This window comes from Ursus americanus, chromosome 21, assembly GCF_024610735.1.
Source record: "Ursus americanus isolate L20-20 chromosome 21, mUrsAme1.1.p, whole genome shotgun sequence".
Taxonomy (NCBI): Eukaryota; Metazoa; Chordata; class Mammalia; order Carnivora; family Ursidae; genus Ursus; species Ursus americanus.
The window spans coordinates 25,377,668-25,394,766 of NC_142147.1; the positions used below are offsets into that span (position 1 = coordinate 25,377,668).

A 17,099-nucleotide genomic window follows, 5' to 3' on the forward strand; every position below is an offset into this window, starting at 1 on the left:
TTTGAGTTAGTAATCAATACTTTATATTGAAATGATACTTTATTTTATGTTTTATAGTATTTTTTTAAGGCTTCATATGGTTCCAAATTTAAATGGTACAAGAAAGTTTATAATGAAAGCCTTCTTCCCTCTGTTACCCAAATGGCCCAATTCTCCTACCCACACTCAGTATTTTTTGGTTTTTGTAAGCTTTTCCAGAGCTATTTTATGCATTTTTCAGCAAGTAAGACTAAACGGTTTCCCATTTTAGTACATAAATAGTAACATACTGGATACATAGTTCTATAAATTGATTTTTTTAACTTAATCTATTTTGGAAATAATTTCTCAATCTTTTATGGATGCATAGTATTCAGTTATATGGTTTTAAATAATGTACTTAACCCTCTTGATGAACCTTTAGGTTGTGTCTAACCTTTTGCTCTTAATGCTGCAATTAATTATTTTTACATAAATCTTTTAACAAATGTATAGGTATATCTGTTGCAGAAATTTCTAAAGGAGAAATCACTAGGTTAAAAGTTAGGTGCACCTGGGGCGCCTGGGTGGCACAGCAGTTAAGCGTCTGCCTTCAGCTCAGGGCGTGATCCCAGCGTTATGGGATCGAGCCCCACATCAGGCTCCTCCGATATGAGCCTGCTTCTTCCTCTCCCACTCCCCTGCTTGTGTTCCCTCTCTCGCTGGCTGTCTCTATGTCTGTCAAATAAATAAATAAAATCTTTAAAAAAAAAAAAGTTAGGTGCACCTGTAACAAAGAACACACCTAGCATCCGTATCTTGGTTTCTCAATAGCATTCTCCCCTCGAAGGAACCAGGGCTCCTTAGAAAATGGTGCACTGGGTGTTATATGCAACTAATGAATCATCGAACTTTGCATCAGAAACCAGGGATGTACTGTATGGTGACTAACATAATATAATAAAAAAACATTAAAAAAATTAAATTAAATTAAATTAAATTTTTAAAAAAATGGTCAGGTCCAGGACAGGAGCTCGGTAGACATGAGATGAATCTGGGACATCTTATGGTACCAGAAAGTACGGAAGTGCTAAAGAAGAATGGGGTATATCAAAAGGACACAGAGGTCAGCTTGAATGAGTGTTCACTTTGGTCATCATGATAAATAAGGACAGTAACTCAATACAACCTACTAAATCTGAGTCCATCCTGATATAAACAGAACATGTCTGTAGTTACAAAATATCTCCCCAAAAGATACTTAATGACAAAGGGAAAAGCGGTAACTTGGCAGATACCACCATAACCAAGTGATCAAAATGGCAGCCCCAGTAGTGGGGCAAACTGACACCAGGTGCACATTTCCGTGATGTGCTGAGGAGGACGCAGCATTACTTCCATGCCAAAAATGCATAGCTTCTATCTAATTATGGGGAAACGTCAGACAAACAAAAAATGAGGGGTGTTCTGCAAAATAACTGATCAATAGTCTTCAAAAATAGCCTGAAAGACAACAAACAAAACAAAACCTGAAGAATTCGTCCATGTTAAACGAGACTAAAGAGACATGACAACTAAGTACAACAAATGACATTGGATTGGATCCTGGAAAAGGAAGAAAAATACTTTCTTTCACTATGAAGGACATTTGTTGGAAAATGGATAAAATTTGAATAAGCTATGTGGGTTATGTAATAGTATTGTATTGATGCTAATTTCCTAATTTTTTATAACTTTTCAATGGTTAGATAAAGGAATGTCTTTGGACAAAATTTTCAGAGGTAAAATCATTTTGGAAAGATAATATATATGTGTGTACATTTACAGATGCTTATAGATATATACAGGATGAAAGAGAGATGGAGGAGGGAAGAGAAGGAGAAAGAGATTGAGAATTATAATGCAAATGTTATAAAACATTAACATTTTGACAATCTGCATCACACCAAGAATTCTTTTCACTATTTTTGTGAGTTTTCTATAATTTTGAGATTTTTTAGGATTTTTTAAAGATTTTTTAAATATATGCACATTTGAATTTTGATAGATTTTGTCAAATTGCCTGCTATAGAGACTGCAAATACTCTCTCCCACCACTAGCAACGCATGAAAGTGGCACTTGATATTTACAAAATATACTCACATACTACACCAGAAGAATTTATTACTACTCATAGGAATAGGCAAAGGTATTTTCTCCATTTTACATAACTGAAGCTTCCAGCAGTGTAGACAGTAAGAGGAGTGGTTAAGAACACAAGGTTTTGAAATAATAATTATATGCTATTTCGCCTAATCAGGCTGGCAAACATAAAGTTTGAAAATACTGAGCATTGGCAGGGATGTAAAGAAATGAAAACTCTTACAGTCTGTTGGAGGGAGTGTAATTTAGTGCAATCATGTTGTGGAGTGATTTGGCAATATTTAATACAGTTGAAGATGCGCACAGCCTGCAACCCAGCATTCGCATTTTGAGATATGTGTCCTGGAGAAACTCTTACACATACACGGCTGCACTCCCAGCCACGCAATTTGTGATGGTAACAATGGGAGACCAACTAAATGCCCACCAAGAGGGGAATGCTTGAACACATTGTGGCCATTTCCTACAATACTGTAATTAAAATAAAAGTATTAGAACTATAGTTTTACCATAGGAAAAAAAAAACCTCAAAAACATGTTGAGTAAAGAAAGCAAATTGCAGAAGCAGATGTACCCTTTCTGTAGGTTTTTGGAGTGCTGTATATGGTGTGAACATACTTATGTGTAGAAGGAGTATGAAATCTTTCCCAGGGAGGATATGGTACCAGCTTCAATAGAATGGTTATTTGGGGAAAGGAAGTGAGAGGAACAGAGTGAAAATGTCTAAGAAGGAGATTCATCTGTATTTGTAACACTGTATTGCTTTAAAAAAAAAAACATATAGGGGCGCCCTTGTGGCTCAGTCCTTAAGCGGCTGCCTTCCGCTCAGGGCATGATCCCGGCGTTCGAGATCGAGCCCCACATCAGTCTCCTCCTCTGGGACCCTGCTTCTTCCTCTCCCCCACCCCCTGCTTGTGTTCCCTCTCTCGCTGGCTGTCTCTCTGTCAAATAAATAAATAAAATTTAAAAAAATAAAGTAAAATAAAATATAGCAAAAGAAAAAAATAGGGAACAATGAATATGAGCCTTAATATTCAAAATCCTGGGCTCACATCTCTAATGTTTACCAGTTGTATAATATTGGGATGTTTCCTTAACACCTGTGGACTGCAGTTTTACCATGTGTAAAACGGGGGATGGTATTGCTTACTTTGCAATGCTGGTTTCAAGACTGAGTGTGATGTATATCCAGCTGTACCACCGTGCGCTAATAGGTGCTCAAAACTAGTGGTTATTATTATATCCAGTAATTCTCAACCGGGGACTATCTTGCCTCCCCTGCAGGGGACATTTGGCAGTGGCAATGTCTAGAGACATGTCTGATTGCCGCAACTAGGAGATACTAATGGCATCTAATAAGTAGACGCCGGGGATGGTGCTAAACACCCTGTGATGCACAGGGTAGATCTCCCCACACACCAAAGAATTATGTGGCTTCAAAGCTCAGTAGGGTCGAAGTTGAGAAACTCTGCTATATCAAAGTGGGCCAAATTTGAGTCAGGACCTCCTGACTCCCAGTTGAGTGCTCTTGCCTCTACAACACATGATGGTATAAGACCACAACCTTTCTATTAAGTTACTTGTGTAGGTGGTGGTGGGTATTTACCCTCATTCTGGCCTATCAGCTTACCATTGGGTAAAAATACACTACTGAGCAGAACAACTGCCTGGCGTATAAAAGGTCCTCATAAATATTTATTAAATAATGAACAAGTCAGTGGATGAGGGCAACCTCTTAAATTGTGAAGATTTAGTCACTATCCTTGGCACAATTTCTCTGATTCCCCATTCATTTGAAATGAGGGTCTACTCAGTTTTCATTTTTATATATAAAGAGAAGAACTAGAAAACAAGTGAGTGAGAAGTTCTCAGAGCCTGGTAGCCCATATCTGAGGGGTCTCCAAACAACTATGGACTAATGTTCCAGCATCCCTTGTCAAGACGCATCTGGAATTTGCTGAGACACAGAACCCTTCAGCTTCAATTTACCATGGCCACATGAAGTAAAGTGAAAAATTAACCTAAAGATGAAGAGCATAATTATGAGACTTAAATCTCATTTGACTCTAGCACAGCTTATGGAAAGTCCTTATTATGTTAATGCAACATCAGGAATAAATACAATCTCTTGCAACTGTTTACTCTGTTTTGTCCCAGGCACTGATTTGGGGGAACCCAGATATCGTGGTTGTTCAGAGGACAACTATGAGTCCCTTCCGTCATCTTCTTCACCATTGATTTTCGAGAGGGTGAGTACCATTTCCTTCTGAATATTTGCTTCGGCAGCGCTGAAGCTCTCACCAATTGCTTCAAAGGATACACAATTCTTAAAAATAATTCAGACATATTCTAATTTCTACTTATGTGCGTATATATCCAACTGCACCTAAAAGAGAGGTGTTTCCACAAACCATATGGTAGGTATAGTAAATGCAAAAGGCACAGTAACTAGTCTTTGCTTCTAGTCCTGACTTTCCACCTTTACCCGGCTGAGTGACCTTGAGAAGGTTACCTAAGCCCTCAATTTCCTCTCATCTGCAAAATGAGAGGTTTGGGCTGGATTATTTGGAAGGTATTTCTCTAAACTTCTTAATATCACACCCTAAGGAAGATTGAAAGGCAGTGATTTAAAGCAGTGACTTCCAAAATAGGATGGGCAATACATCTGCTTCTATCACTGAAGTGCTTGCTGAAAATGTACATTTCTCAAGTCCCATCCCAGACCTGCCAAGTCAGAATCTCTGTGGCTAAAGAACAGAAATCTGCCTTTTTAAGAAACTCCTCAGGTAACTGTATGTACAATAATGTTTGAGAAGCACTGTCCTAACCACTGTAAACATCATTATGTTTATGTGGGATGTGATGAGCTAGGTCTGGGCCAGGCAGCAAGTGGCTGGAATCACTTGCATTCATAAAAGAATTAACAAGGTCGGCATCTGGTGGCGGTTTTATCTTTTGTTTCTTGGCTGTGTACCTTGCCTTTTTGGCTCAGTCCTCCCCTCAACACTTCACTGGCCAAATCTAGGTGTCTTACATTGGTTCCTTGGCTCTCCTCCCCTTGGCTGCAGCTGAATGAGAGTAAAATCCTTTTGGAAATGACCACTAAAGGATAGCATCTCCTCTAGACTCCATTCAAAATGTGATCTTGTTTGCATGCGTCATTCCCAGAGATGTCAGAGGTATTGCCTCCCCCTCTTACGGTGGCTTTGCCATCAGTCTTTTGCTCTAGAGGGCTGGGCTTTGCTCCCAAGGATGTCATCACTATGAAATGACTAAGGGGATATGGATGGAAGTCAGTCATGTTCATGTGTAGAACCAAGATGGCAGACTTCTAGAGAGAAGGGGGCTGTGCCCAGAGATCCCAAATCAGACAGCCCAGATCATGCTCAGAGCTCTGGACTGTGAGTCAGAAAAGCGTTCGACTGTGCTGTAGTCCGGTTCAGTTGCCAGAACAGCATCTGTGGCATTTCAGGCTTTCTAGGTCGTGTGCCTAAACTCTCAAGGAGTCGCAAGCAGCCCCAAAGAGACTTATATCTTCACGGAAAACTAAATCCTGGCTTTGAAATACAAACAGGGTCTCCCAGTACTGCCTGCACAGACTGCCCCCCAGGACCAGTCTAATTGCTCAGTGCGTGACTGTTGCTCTTCTCTGAAGCTTCACCAGATACTATTTTCTGGCATCAAATAAAGGGAAGTGGAGCTTTAAGAACATAGTGTTCCTGCTGTCTGCTGTGGGTCAGATATAAAACTCTCCTCCCAAATCACAGGCAAGGCACTGGATGTGATGTGTCAGGTAAAGTACTAACAAGTGCCCCTTCATGAGAGAACTACTCGCGCATAGAGAGCATTCCAGACAGCACCCACTGCTGGCCGGGGGTGGATGTGGGCTTTATTTGATTTGGGGTTGATTTATTTGTTTGCCTTGCTTCTAGAACAGCATAAGTTGGATTTCATGTCTCGAATACTGAATCCAATACTTTTAGGTTCACTGACTTGTTATGTAGCATTTATGAAGTATATGTCAATGCACTTGGCGCTTTACAATGACTCATAAAAAGGCATGGTCTTGGCTGCTGAGCATACAGTTGCTACCAGTTGAGTTACTGCCTAGGTGAAAAGGATCACAGGACAGATCTGGGTATCCTTTGCCCAGAAAACAACTATATATCCGGGTTCCTCGTTGCATGTTAATCCAAACAGAGGTGTGGTAGCTGCTGCTACCATTTTGATATCAGTATCCTAATGCAGTAGATGCAGCATATAGTTCCTGACGCTTCGGAAAAGCTGGGCAGACATGGATGGATGGATGGATGGATGGATGGATGGATGGATGGATGGATGGGGAGCTGTCTCCTCAGTGGACATATGTCATTTCCTATTTGTCCCTCCACCTAATGACTTTATCAATGCATTTAAAACCTTGTGGTTATGGAGCTGCTTGACTTGGAAGGGAACTGTTACTTAAGTGGCCTTTTGCAATGGAGAGGAGATCAATATATCTGTGATGTGGACAGAAACATAATGAGAAACAGATTACCCCAAATCATATGAACTTGTTAACAATATTATATCAATATCAATTTCTTGGTTTTAATTATATAAGATGTTATCACTGGAGAAAGCAGGGTGAAGGGTATAGGGGAAATCTCTGTACTATTTTTGCATCTCCCTGTGAGTCTATAATTTGAAAAAGAGTTGCACGAACGTCATCTACACATCTTCGTAGCCACCTCATTGCCTACATCTTGCATTCACTAGGCCCTCCACTAATAATAGCAAGCCCAAGTGTGTCCATTCAGGACTTCCAAAAAAGCAGAAGCTAAAATAGAATTAGACATGTGAGATATTTATTGGGGGAAATGCCTGGGAAGCATAAAGTGAGAGGGAGTCAGGCAGGAAGAATCTTCAAACTGCCAGGCAGTTCTAACACCTGTGAAAGGAGAGAGGGAGGAGGAATTGGGAAGGAAGAGCCTCAGACTGCAGAGAGGTCAGAGAAAAATTTCACCCAAGCCAACTGAACTTGGTCCCTGAGCAAACTTAACTGTGAGAATAGTCCCACACGGGAAAGGGTGGCCCATTGCAGTACCTCCACCAAGTTCAGTCCTCACTGGAGCAGCCTGGAAACAGCCTGGCCTGGAAGAAATATTGGGTGAGTCCAAAGGTGCAAAGACTACGGGAGGCTATCCGTCAGCTATGCTTGCAGAGCAGGTTATCTTAAAGGGAGAGCTGAGCTGGTATGATGATACCAGGCAATGTTTTTCTCCCAGTTCTCTGGCCTTTCTGTCCAGTCCTTAGTGACCTTGACCTCTTGTCCCTCAGTTGGACACATATTCTGACTCCCAAACCAGACTGAACTCCACTGTCTGCTGCTTCTACATATATGCTCCCTGCAGTCCAGGGCAGTTTTTAAAAAGTCGTAGAACTGAGCTAGTTGATTCGCCATATGTGTCATCCCACATCGTGTGGCCCTCATTCCCCCAGTATCTTTTACTGTCGTTCTCCTCTTGACTCCATGTCGCACTGCTCACTGTGTTTGTTGCAACCCTGTTGCACTTTGATCGAGTACTTCCATGCTGCCTGAGCTTTGGCTGTTTGCTGGATGGCCTTCCCCCATGAGCTCCCTAAGGGCTCCTCCTCTCACCATCTCCACATCTATAGCTTTCTTCATCCTCTCCTCCTTCCTTTAAATGTTGGAGGAAAGGCCCTTCTCCTCCAATGCCTACTCTTATGGCATGTCTTCCACGATCTTTCGCCTTGTCTGTCACTCCCTCGCTCTCCAGATGTTCTCCTCCTTTGGCTTCTAGGCCATGCTGCTCTCAATTCTCTTCCTATCTGTCTGACTTGATCCTTTCTGACGTCTTACTGCCTCTAAATGTAAATGTTCCCCCAGGATTCTGTCTTTATCACTCTTGATTTGACTCTACATTCTCCCTTGAGTTCTCCTCCATTTCCATGATTTTGACTCTCCATGCTCTGTAGAAGCTCTAGGTACCCACTCTAACTCCCCTCTCCAATTCAAGTTCCTCAACAGTGTCCCTATGCATCTTGCCAGAGCTTTAAATTTTGTGCCTGCACTTCCCTCCCAGATGCTTTTCTCCTCCCAGCTTTCCCATTTCTCTTCATGAGACCCCATTCTGTCACTCACCCGGATTGGAATCTTGGAGTCAACTTGACCTCTCATATCCGTCCCTCTGGCCTTCCTCTGTAGACCCTTTCCTAGCCTCTCCATGCCCACAGTCACTGCCCTCGCTCCAGCCCTCACTACCTTTCCTGTGGGTTCCTATAGACATCTCTAAAGTGGCCTTTCCACCTTGAGTCTTCGCTCCTTCCAGGCCATAATAATTCACCAACGGCAGTTTTATTTCCCTAAAAGCATAGCTTTCATTATATTCCTTTTGTGCTGAAAAACCTTTGACGACTCTACATTGTGTACTCAACTCCTTCCTGCCTGGTAGCTAAAAATAATCTCCTCCCAACTAAACTGCCATGATATTTTTTTCCAAATGCCTTTCTTTTAGCACTTATTATTAACTGATTACTAAACAGGCGAATTCTCCCAGCTCCGTGCCCCACTCCTCACTGAACCCCAAAGAAATAAAGGGGTGTGTGTGTGTGTGTGTGTGTGTGTGTGTGTGTGTGTTATTCTTGTTCCTAACCTCTTTGTCTATGTTTTCACTTGGAGCAACCTAGAAGGGTGCCTCCTAGAAGGGACACGAGACTAAAGCATTCTGTTGGGTTCTACTCTTAAATAGTGTGGTGACTAAGAGCGAGGCTCTGGGATCCATTTGCTTGGGTTCAAATCCTATAACCTTTGCACATATACTTTACCTCGCTTGAGTCTTAGTTTCTTCATCTATAAAATAGGCTAATAATTGTATATGTGCCATAGAATTATAATGATGACTACCTCAAGTAATGCACATAACAGCCTTAGAACCATGTTTGGCACCTAACAGCACTCAGTGTTAGCTATTGTTATTACCATCATCATTATTGTTTTATCATGCTTGCAGCATGACATTATCCACAGCTTAATTAGTCACTGTTTGGCACAAGAGACTAACTTGGGAATTATATACAACTGGTGAATTAATATCCTGAGTACTTCCACTAAGACATCAGGCTAATAATTTTTGGTACTTTAGATAACCCATGATGGGTCCCAAAGGATCCTGAAACCAAGAGTCTACATTTTTCCTAGTAAGAATGGATTTTTTTTTTTTTAACTTTTAGCTCTCCATAGTTTAATGTAGCAGCTTCCAGTACTGGACAGTGGTAAGCTGAGCTAAAGCAGGAAAGAAAGTCCTGTTGACACAGAAATCTGGTACCACACATATGAGATACCACACCTGATTAGGCTCTAAATGAGACCAAGGACCTGGCAAAGATGGCAAAAGATAAAATGTCGGAAGAGGGAGGGGCTGTATTATAGAAAGTTTTTAAAAAAGCAATTCAAAATATCAAAGTCAATGCTAACAAAGGCATTAAAATGAGGGTTAAAACCGGGCAGCTAGATGGTTGTACAACATAGCAAATATAATTAATGCCATTGAATTGCACACTAAAAGTGGCAAATTTTATGTGTTATATATATACATATATATATTCACACAATAAAAAAGTAAATACACGCACACCAGAAAAATGAGACAGCTAAAATGTAGAGCAATTTATAATAATAGTTTTATTTTAGATATGTTTTGTATATGACAGATCTGCTATGTCAGTTTAGTGTTCATGGGGCATCTACTGTGCCTGGTATGTTGTATCATGATATGTAGCTATATTTGTTTATGTGTTAGTACTCACATAATCATTACTGTTGATGAAAGAGTGAAAGGGTAAATGGCTATCAACACAATTATCATAGACCTGTGGGCAAAGTACACCTGTTTTAATCGAAGCACAGGAAAAATAAGGACCTGACTTCAGAATTGTTTGAAAAGAACCTTCTGCTTTAAACTTCGACAACTCAAGTACGAGCCAACCAGCATCTATATTATTACTCTTATGCGTAAAAGATCCAATGTGTTGTTTCTTCTCATGTAACTGTGCGTGAATTGAGTCTACCAACAACCACTAAAGAAGGTTGCAGACAAAGAGCAAAGTCACAACACATGGCAGCAGAACCTTGGATCACGTAGGTGATATCACCCTCACTGAGAAGCCTGGTTGCTTTTGGACTCCTCTGCATATTCAGGGAGAGGAAGGGATAATGACTCTGGCTGATATAAATGATTGTCTTAGAGTCTGTCCCCAACTCTCTTTCCCTAGCTGGAAGAGAAAAAAAAAAAAAAAAAAAGAATAAGAACAGAAATAGTGATGGTATGGAAGACCTTCTTATAAAGGGAAGGAGACTCAAGCAGACTTACAAAGGTAGGCAGGTTATAATTTGGTTAAATTTGATTTTGGTAGCAACACTGAAAGCTTTGGTAGACACAAAAGTTTATTTTTACTATAAAATATATATTGGGAAAAGCATATATATATATATAGTTTATAGTATAATCATAAAGCAAATGAGTATGTAACCACTTCCCAGGTCAAAGCATGGGACATTGCCAGCCTCTCAGAAACTCCAGTCCCCCACTGCAAATTCCTTCTTGATCATACCTCCTTCTCCAATATTGATAACCATTTTCCTGGATTTTAAGGTGATCACTTCCTTGCTTTTCTTCAGGGTTTTGTTTTTTTTTTTTTTTTTTTTTCATTTATGTCTTGCTTCTTTTCTTCAACATGATGACAAAAAGCTCTATCTGTGGAATGCACTCATTTTCTTTACGGGCTAATATTCCATTACATAAGTAGAACGCAAAGTATTCCTGCTGATGAATCCGCGGTTGTTGCCGTGAACATCTTTGTTGTGTAGTCTGTGCCCATGCTCACAGATTTCTCTCAGGTGGTGCTTCTTCTACTTGAGAGCTCATCACCATCCCCCAGCAGGTTCACGGATGACAAGGCTTCACCCTCAGAGTGTCTGATTCAGTGGAACACGGGTAGCATTTGAGAGTTTACATTTCTAAGAAGTTCCCAGGTGATGCTGATGCTACCAGCCAGGAATAGGGACCACACTTTGAGAGCCACTGCTTTGAGTTATTGGGAGGGATCTGGGGGGAGGGTGTCAAGGAGCATGTATCTATTCAGCTTTACTAATTAATGCAAAACTCCTTTCCAAAGTAGTACCTTTACGTTTCCAGCAGCAGTGTATGAGTGTCCCATTGTTCTGTCACACCCATACCAACACTTGCTATTGCCAGACTTCAATTTATGCCAAGTCAGGGGCTGTAGAAGTGGTCTCTCATTGCAACTTATTTTGCATTTCCTTAATTCCAATGAATTTGAGCACTGATTGGCCATTTGGATTTCTTTTTGTGTGTGAAGTCTCTATTCCAGTCGTCTGCCCATTTTTTTGGTGGGTAATCTGTCTTTTTCTTACTGATATGTCAGATATATTTATTGAAAAGACTACAATAAAATTTTCATTAATTAATGCTTAAAACTTTTTAAAAAGTCTCAGTATAGTTAATTGGGCAAGATCTCCTTTAGTAAGAGCAAGAATACAGTATGAAATAGACGTCTTTAGATAGCCTCTCTTTGGCAAATGGCTTCATGGAATATAAGTTAAGGATGTTTTCTCCAAACAAGTGACTAACTGGAGAGGCCGAACCACATAGAGGAAATATCAGCATTCTTGATACGTTCGCTGAGACTGTGTCTGTAAGCACAAGGCCATCTTTAAATGATAATAATGCAACCGAAATAGATCATTCAAGGAAAGGAGAACTATTATTGAGGCCAACGTGGCCATCGACACTTGTTAGCTTGTCTCTGAAGAACAAAATTCTGAGCAGCAAAAGCTTAAAGTAAACGAAATTGTATCCAGTTCTCAATCTAATGGAAATGCTTTGGGCTCTGGGCCAGAGAATAGATAAGAACCATGGATGGGAATTTTTTCAGGGCCTTAAATTTAAATGACTAAAATTATTTCTAAAGTACCATTCTACTCAATCTTTTCGAATAAAAATATGGTTTTCAGTTTTTTTCAAAAACTTCGTTTCAATATAAGGATGGAATACAAGATCTTTGCCCTTAGGTGGTCCAGAAAAACAGACACTTCATTCTACTGCATACTCCATGTGGAGTAGATGCCTATTATAGGCTCACACACACACACTCCACATATAAATATGCGCACAGACACCTTATATATACAGTATACATACATATGTGTGTGCGCACACATACAAACACACAGGCACATATATACACAGACTATTAAATACACACATATACCTGCACACACACACTCACACTTTGTGAATGGAAAATCTGAAGCCAATATGCATATGTGTCAATTTAGCATAAAGGGATGGAAATTCTGAAAACACTGCATATTATATCATGAAAATGTCTGTAACCCTCAGTTTCTTGACCAATCAAAAACAGAGGAACCATTTTAGAATTGCTAGTCTGTGTAAAACCTAATTATCTAGGAACAGAAGGCAGTTGAAAGTTCTTAGAGTGGAAAACTATACCTCAAATTATTGCTTATTTTAAGAAAGTCATACCTAAAGAGTATATAGACTTGTTTTAAAATACAAGCATTTACGGGTGCCTAGCTGGCTCAGTCAGAAGAGCATGCGACTCTTGAGCTGGGGTCATGAGTTCGAGCCCCACACTGTGTAGAGAGATTACTTAAAAAAATTACTTTAGTAAATAAACTTTTTAAAAATTCAAACATTGAAAAAGAAAATGTGTTGCTATGACTCTCTCTGGCTGTCACTCTCATAAATAAATAAAGTAGAATTAACAGTAAGTGTAGATTAATCAAGAGATTGAGATCCGTATAGCTGGGAAACACCTCGCCCCGCCCCCACCGCCATAGGAAGCGTAATCAAGCTGCTTCCTAAAGCCTTCCCCTACCCACAGCATCTCAGGGCTCAATGGGTGGCAATGAGCCACCTGGCTATTAAGGAGACAATCAGCCTAGATTCTGTATCCCCAGTCCATTTGCCTCCAGACTCCTGAGTCCTTTGCTCATAGCCCCAGACCTAGGTGGGGAAATCCTGCTTGGAAATACAGACTCATAAATCTTTGACTTATGAGCCCTTCATTGGTTAAGCCTCCTTCCTCCAAGCCCCTGGCCATGAGAAGGTAGCCAGGGTCCAGTGATCACAGTCAGGCACTGGTATTCAGGACAGTTTACTTCTGGGATCTCCATGGACCACTGTGGATCAGCTCCCTCCTAGAATGTCACAACTCTGGGGCTTGGAATCAAGAGATTATTAGCCACCTATCAGCCATTGAAGGGCACCTGGCCAAGGCGCCTGGTAAGGTACCAGAACCGTCACTATAGAACCTTGGCTGGTCAGCCTGGGACTGCTCACCGGGGAGTGGATCTTCTCTCTACATTTCCAGAGAAGGAGACAGGGAGTGGTCTTGTGCTGTGACACAGTGTCTACCACCCACAGCTACCTGAGGTTTGTATCCCCCTGGAGTATATGCAATCATGGTCCAAGGCCAAGAATCAAACCCTCTTGAAGTCCATGGATCTAAAGGCAGCACAAATTTAACTGCCATTCCTTCTCACTAGGTAGGGACCTTACTCTTCTTACTTTTTAACCTCTTTAATTATCAAGACCTTGAAGTATTGGGGTATGGGACTGACACCCTCTCTGATCATTGCTGAGTTGTAACGACTTGTTTTGGAATAGTTAGATCACCGTTAGGGACTACAAGCTAACGAGGTTCTAGGAGGTTCTGAAAGAGCCCATGTAGGAGCCAGCTTTGGACTGTACATATTCCTCCTGAACTCCCTTCAGCCCCTCTAGGGCTCTAAATGGGGTCTTCCACTTCTTTCCACACAATGTTCTGGGATACAATTCTCATTTATTTACATAACCTTATCTCAGATAGCCAGCTCATTTGGGACATCTCGATTTATTCATGTATTTATTCATCCAGCAAACATTGTTTCAGTGTCTCTTCTTTGCCTGACAGTGTCAAGTAGTGGGAATCTACAGATGAATAAAATATAGTCCCTTTCCTCAATGAGCTTACAGCTCACAAGAGGAGACAGATGAGTGAATTAACAGTTAAAGAACAATATAGTACTGCTGTTAGCTTTGGGGGAAACAGAGACAGAAGCTTCTAAATCAGTTATCATGTCCAAGAGAATAGAGTTTGACCACTTCTGGCACCCATCCTTTCTTCACAGGGTTTCCAGGCATAGGTTGATGAGATAACCAATTTCAGGCCATGCCCATGTGGATGTGTGTGGCTTTGATATCCACCTATAATTGCAGAACTTCCATTCTCATTCAAAACCTCCCTCACATACTCTAGGAAGTAACCCAGTTTAGGGACATCACGTGTGTTTACATAAGTCCTCTCTGTCCCTGATCTCTGAGTCCTTTGCTGCATATCAGTCTCTGTGAGTGTGCCTTGTCCTGTCACAAATGCTATGAGGGTATGTGGCTGCTATCCAAGCCGAAGCACTGCCTCCAGTCATTCCCAAAGCTGGTGGCATTGCTGTCTGCCAGCTTCTCCCTGCTGTCAAAGCTGGGGCTATCCTGTATCATGATGCCAGTCGCTAAGGGGAATCTGTTGAAGCTGGGATAGATAGGGCATGAGCACCCATGTCTGCTTCAGGTTAAAACTTCTCACTTTTGTTCTGCACTCAATTGCCCTGGTCCCATGCACTTCTGGCTCCCATGTCCCACCACACAAAAAGGCTCTGTATGAAACTAGCTCATGAACTTTTTACTTATCACCAAGACTCAGACCCGTGTCCTGGGCTTTGGCCTGGAAGAAGGAGGAATGAAGGATCATCTTCATGGTAGAAGATATCCTGTGCCCCAAACCTCCCCTGTTTATTACCCTGTCATTCTTCTTGAGTCAAGTTTATATCCCAGACCTTCTACTCAGGACAAATACTTTTCTGGAAGATTTCTTCATCTGCCACTCAAGTATGCTGCCAGCAGATCTTTCTATAGCCCTCCAGCCACACCCAGGGGTGTGGAATTCCCTGTGGATGCTGCTATTAAATTTGAGAGCTCTATTGGTGTGACAGGCGATGTTTCCTGTTAATTATGAATGACAGGCAAGTGGAGGAGCTCTCTGTCCCCCAGTTCTCAACTCAGATATTCTCAGGTGCCCTCTAAAGAAGTGGGAGCTGAATTAAGGAGATGTCCTAGACACCAAGAGAAATTTCAGGTCTAGAAGCACAAATATTATTGGACCAGCAGTGCCATTTCCCATTCTGCACAGGGGCCAACATACCCAAAATAGCCTGCATGAATATCTCATGCTAAAAAAGATCTAAGAGCCCATCTCCTGCTTGCACAACTTTTCCTTTCAAGGGAGGGCAGCCTTGCATGATGCCATTACCTCCAAGGACTCCATCAGTGTAGCATTCAAACCTGGTACTGGGAGGGGGTCTTACATCCAACTGAGACTGAATGTTTGAGGGACTGACATTCCTGAACTTCCATACATGTCGCTTCAGCAACAACTTTTCTGTCTTTTATAGGGCTTTTATTTTCAATTAAATCCTGATAAGTAAGATAGCTGCTGAATAGTTGGATTCTGGATAAGTGAGATGCTGCATAAATCCAAATTAAGCCACTGAACAGACTATACCAAAAAAAGCAATGTGTTAGATGCTTATGTGTATTCACTGTGATCTCTTTCTATGCCTGTAGAATGATGGAATTGCTGAAGCAAAACCTGATGAAAGCTATTCACAATTTAGCATTCACCATCATATGGAAATGTCAGTTTCATCTAACAAAGAAAATATTATAGGCATGTTCAATATAAAATGCAAATAGAATAGCTTAGTGGGCTGGTTAAGTCATCTGTGTTTCACATAAACCTATTACCTTAGCAGATTAAATACAGTTCCAGATCTTTTGCAGGAAGGATATTCTGATTAAGTTACATCTTACGCTGGCTTTTGTGGCTTATCAGTTCAGTTGCATATGAGTAGAAAGGGGACAAAAATGGTTGATGAATAAGAGTGAGTGGGACACAGCCATAGAGAAATAGGAGGATCTGTCCCACAGACCTTCCAGTACCCACTAAGCAATATTGTTATTTGCTCAAGGTTAATTATGAATAATTATGAATAATTTGTAGCAAAGATTAATCTCTCATGTGATAAAATAGGTGAGGGTGCACCAATCCTACCAGGCCTGCCTAACCACTTCCAAATTTTGATGCCTGCTTGTATAACCCAATTAAGCTGAGCAGAGGTAGGCCCAGTGGCTCTACCTTGGAACTTCTGCCACCATGTGGGGTACCCAGCTGCCTTAGCTGAAACCCCACAACAGTAGACCCCTCTCTCATGTGATCATCACACACTCCAGACTCTGACCTCGTCTTCACCTGTAGGACTCATACGCCTATCATGCCCTGTTTTAGAATTACCATGTCTTGCTGGATATAACCTCTTACTTAAATGCCACATAATCTATCATTCTGTGGCCCTGCTGAGTTCCTGCAAGTGCTCCCGGAGGATTGCCTTGTCTCATCACCCACCCTACACCTCCACACCAATGGAAAGGTTGCTGACTCCTGAAGCAGCTCACTTTATGCCTCCACTCAGTAAGACAGGCTTGGTGGAAATTAACCAGCCCTGTCCAGTTTCTGCAGCCCAGTTCTCTTGTCCCGTCATTGCATGATCACTTATAAGCTTTGGGGTTTATGTATCAGGTGGCATTTCCCCCTGGGCTTTTCCAAAGGAGCATCTTGCAAATTACTGCAGAGAACTACAAAATAACTGATCTCATTTTAAAAGAGCATTCCTTCTGTAACTTCTGTGATCCTTTTTGCTTTTTATTGCATTAATATACTGTGAGGAGGATCTGCTCATAGCTATATATATAGATAGATATTTATATTTATATATGTAGTCAAAAAATATGAAGAAATTATGCTCAGTAATTCCTGCTCTAAAATACTTTACTTGACTGTTACTATTAGCAGCAAGTCTTTC

General features: G+C 41.1%; 1 protein-coding gene across 9 annotated transcripts in view; it reads left to right on the plus strand.

Moving 5' to 3' along the window:
• The window catches only part of ZFHX3 (zinc finger homeobox 3), a 1,292,716-nt gene that overhangs the window by 887,850 nt on the left and 387,767 nt on the right, over positions 1-17,099 (plus strand). For all 9 annotated transcript variants that reach the window (XR_015728051.1, XM_087870546.1, XM_087870551.1 and 6 more), the window contains one exon: positions 4,259-4,350. The gene's annotated coding sequence lies outside the window, so the exon portion shown is untranslated. The remainder of the gene's footprint in view (positions 1-4,258; positions 4,351-17,099) is intronic.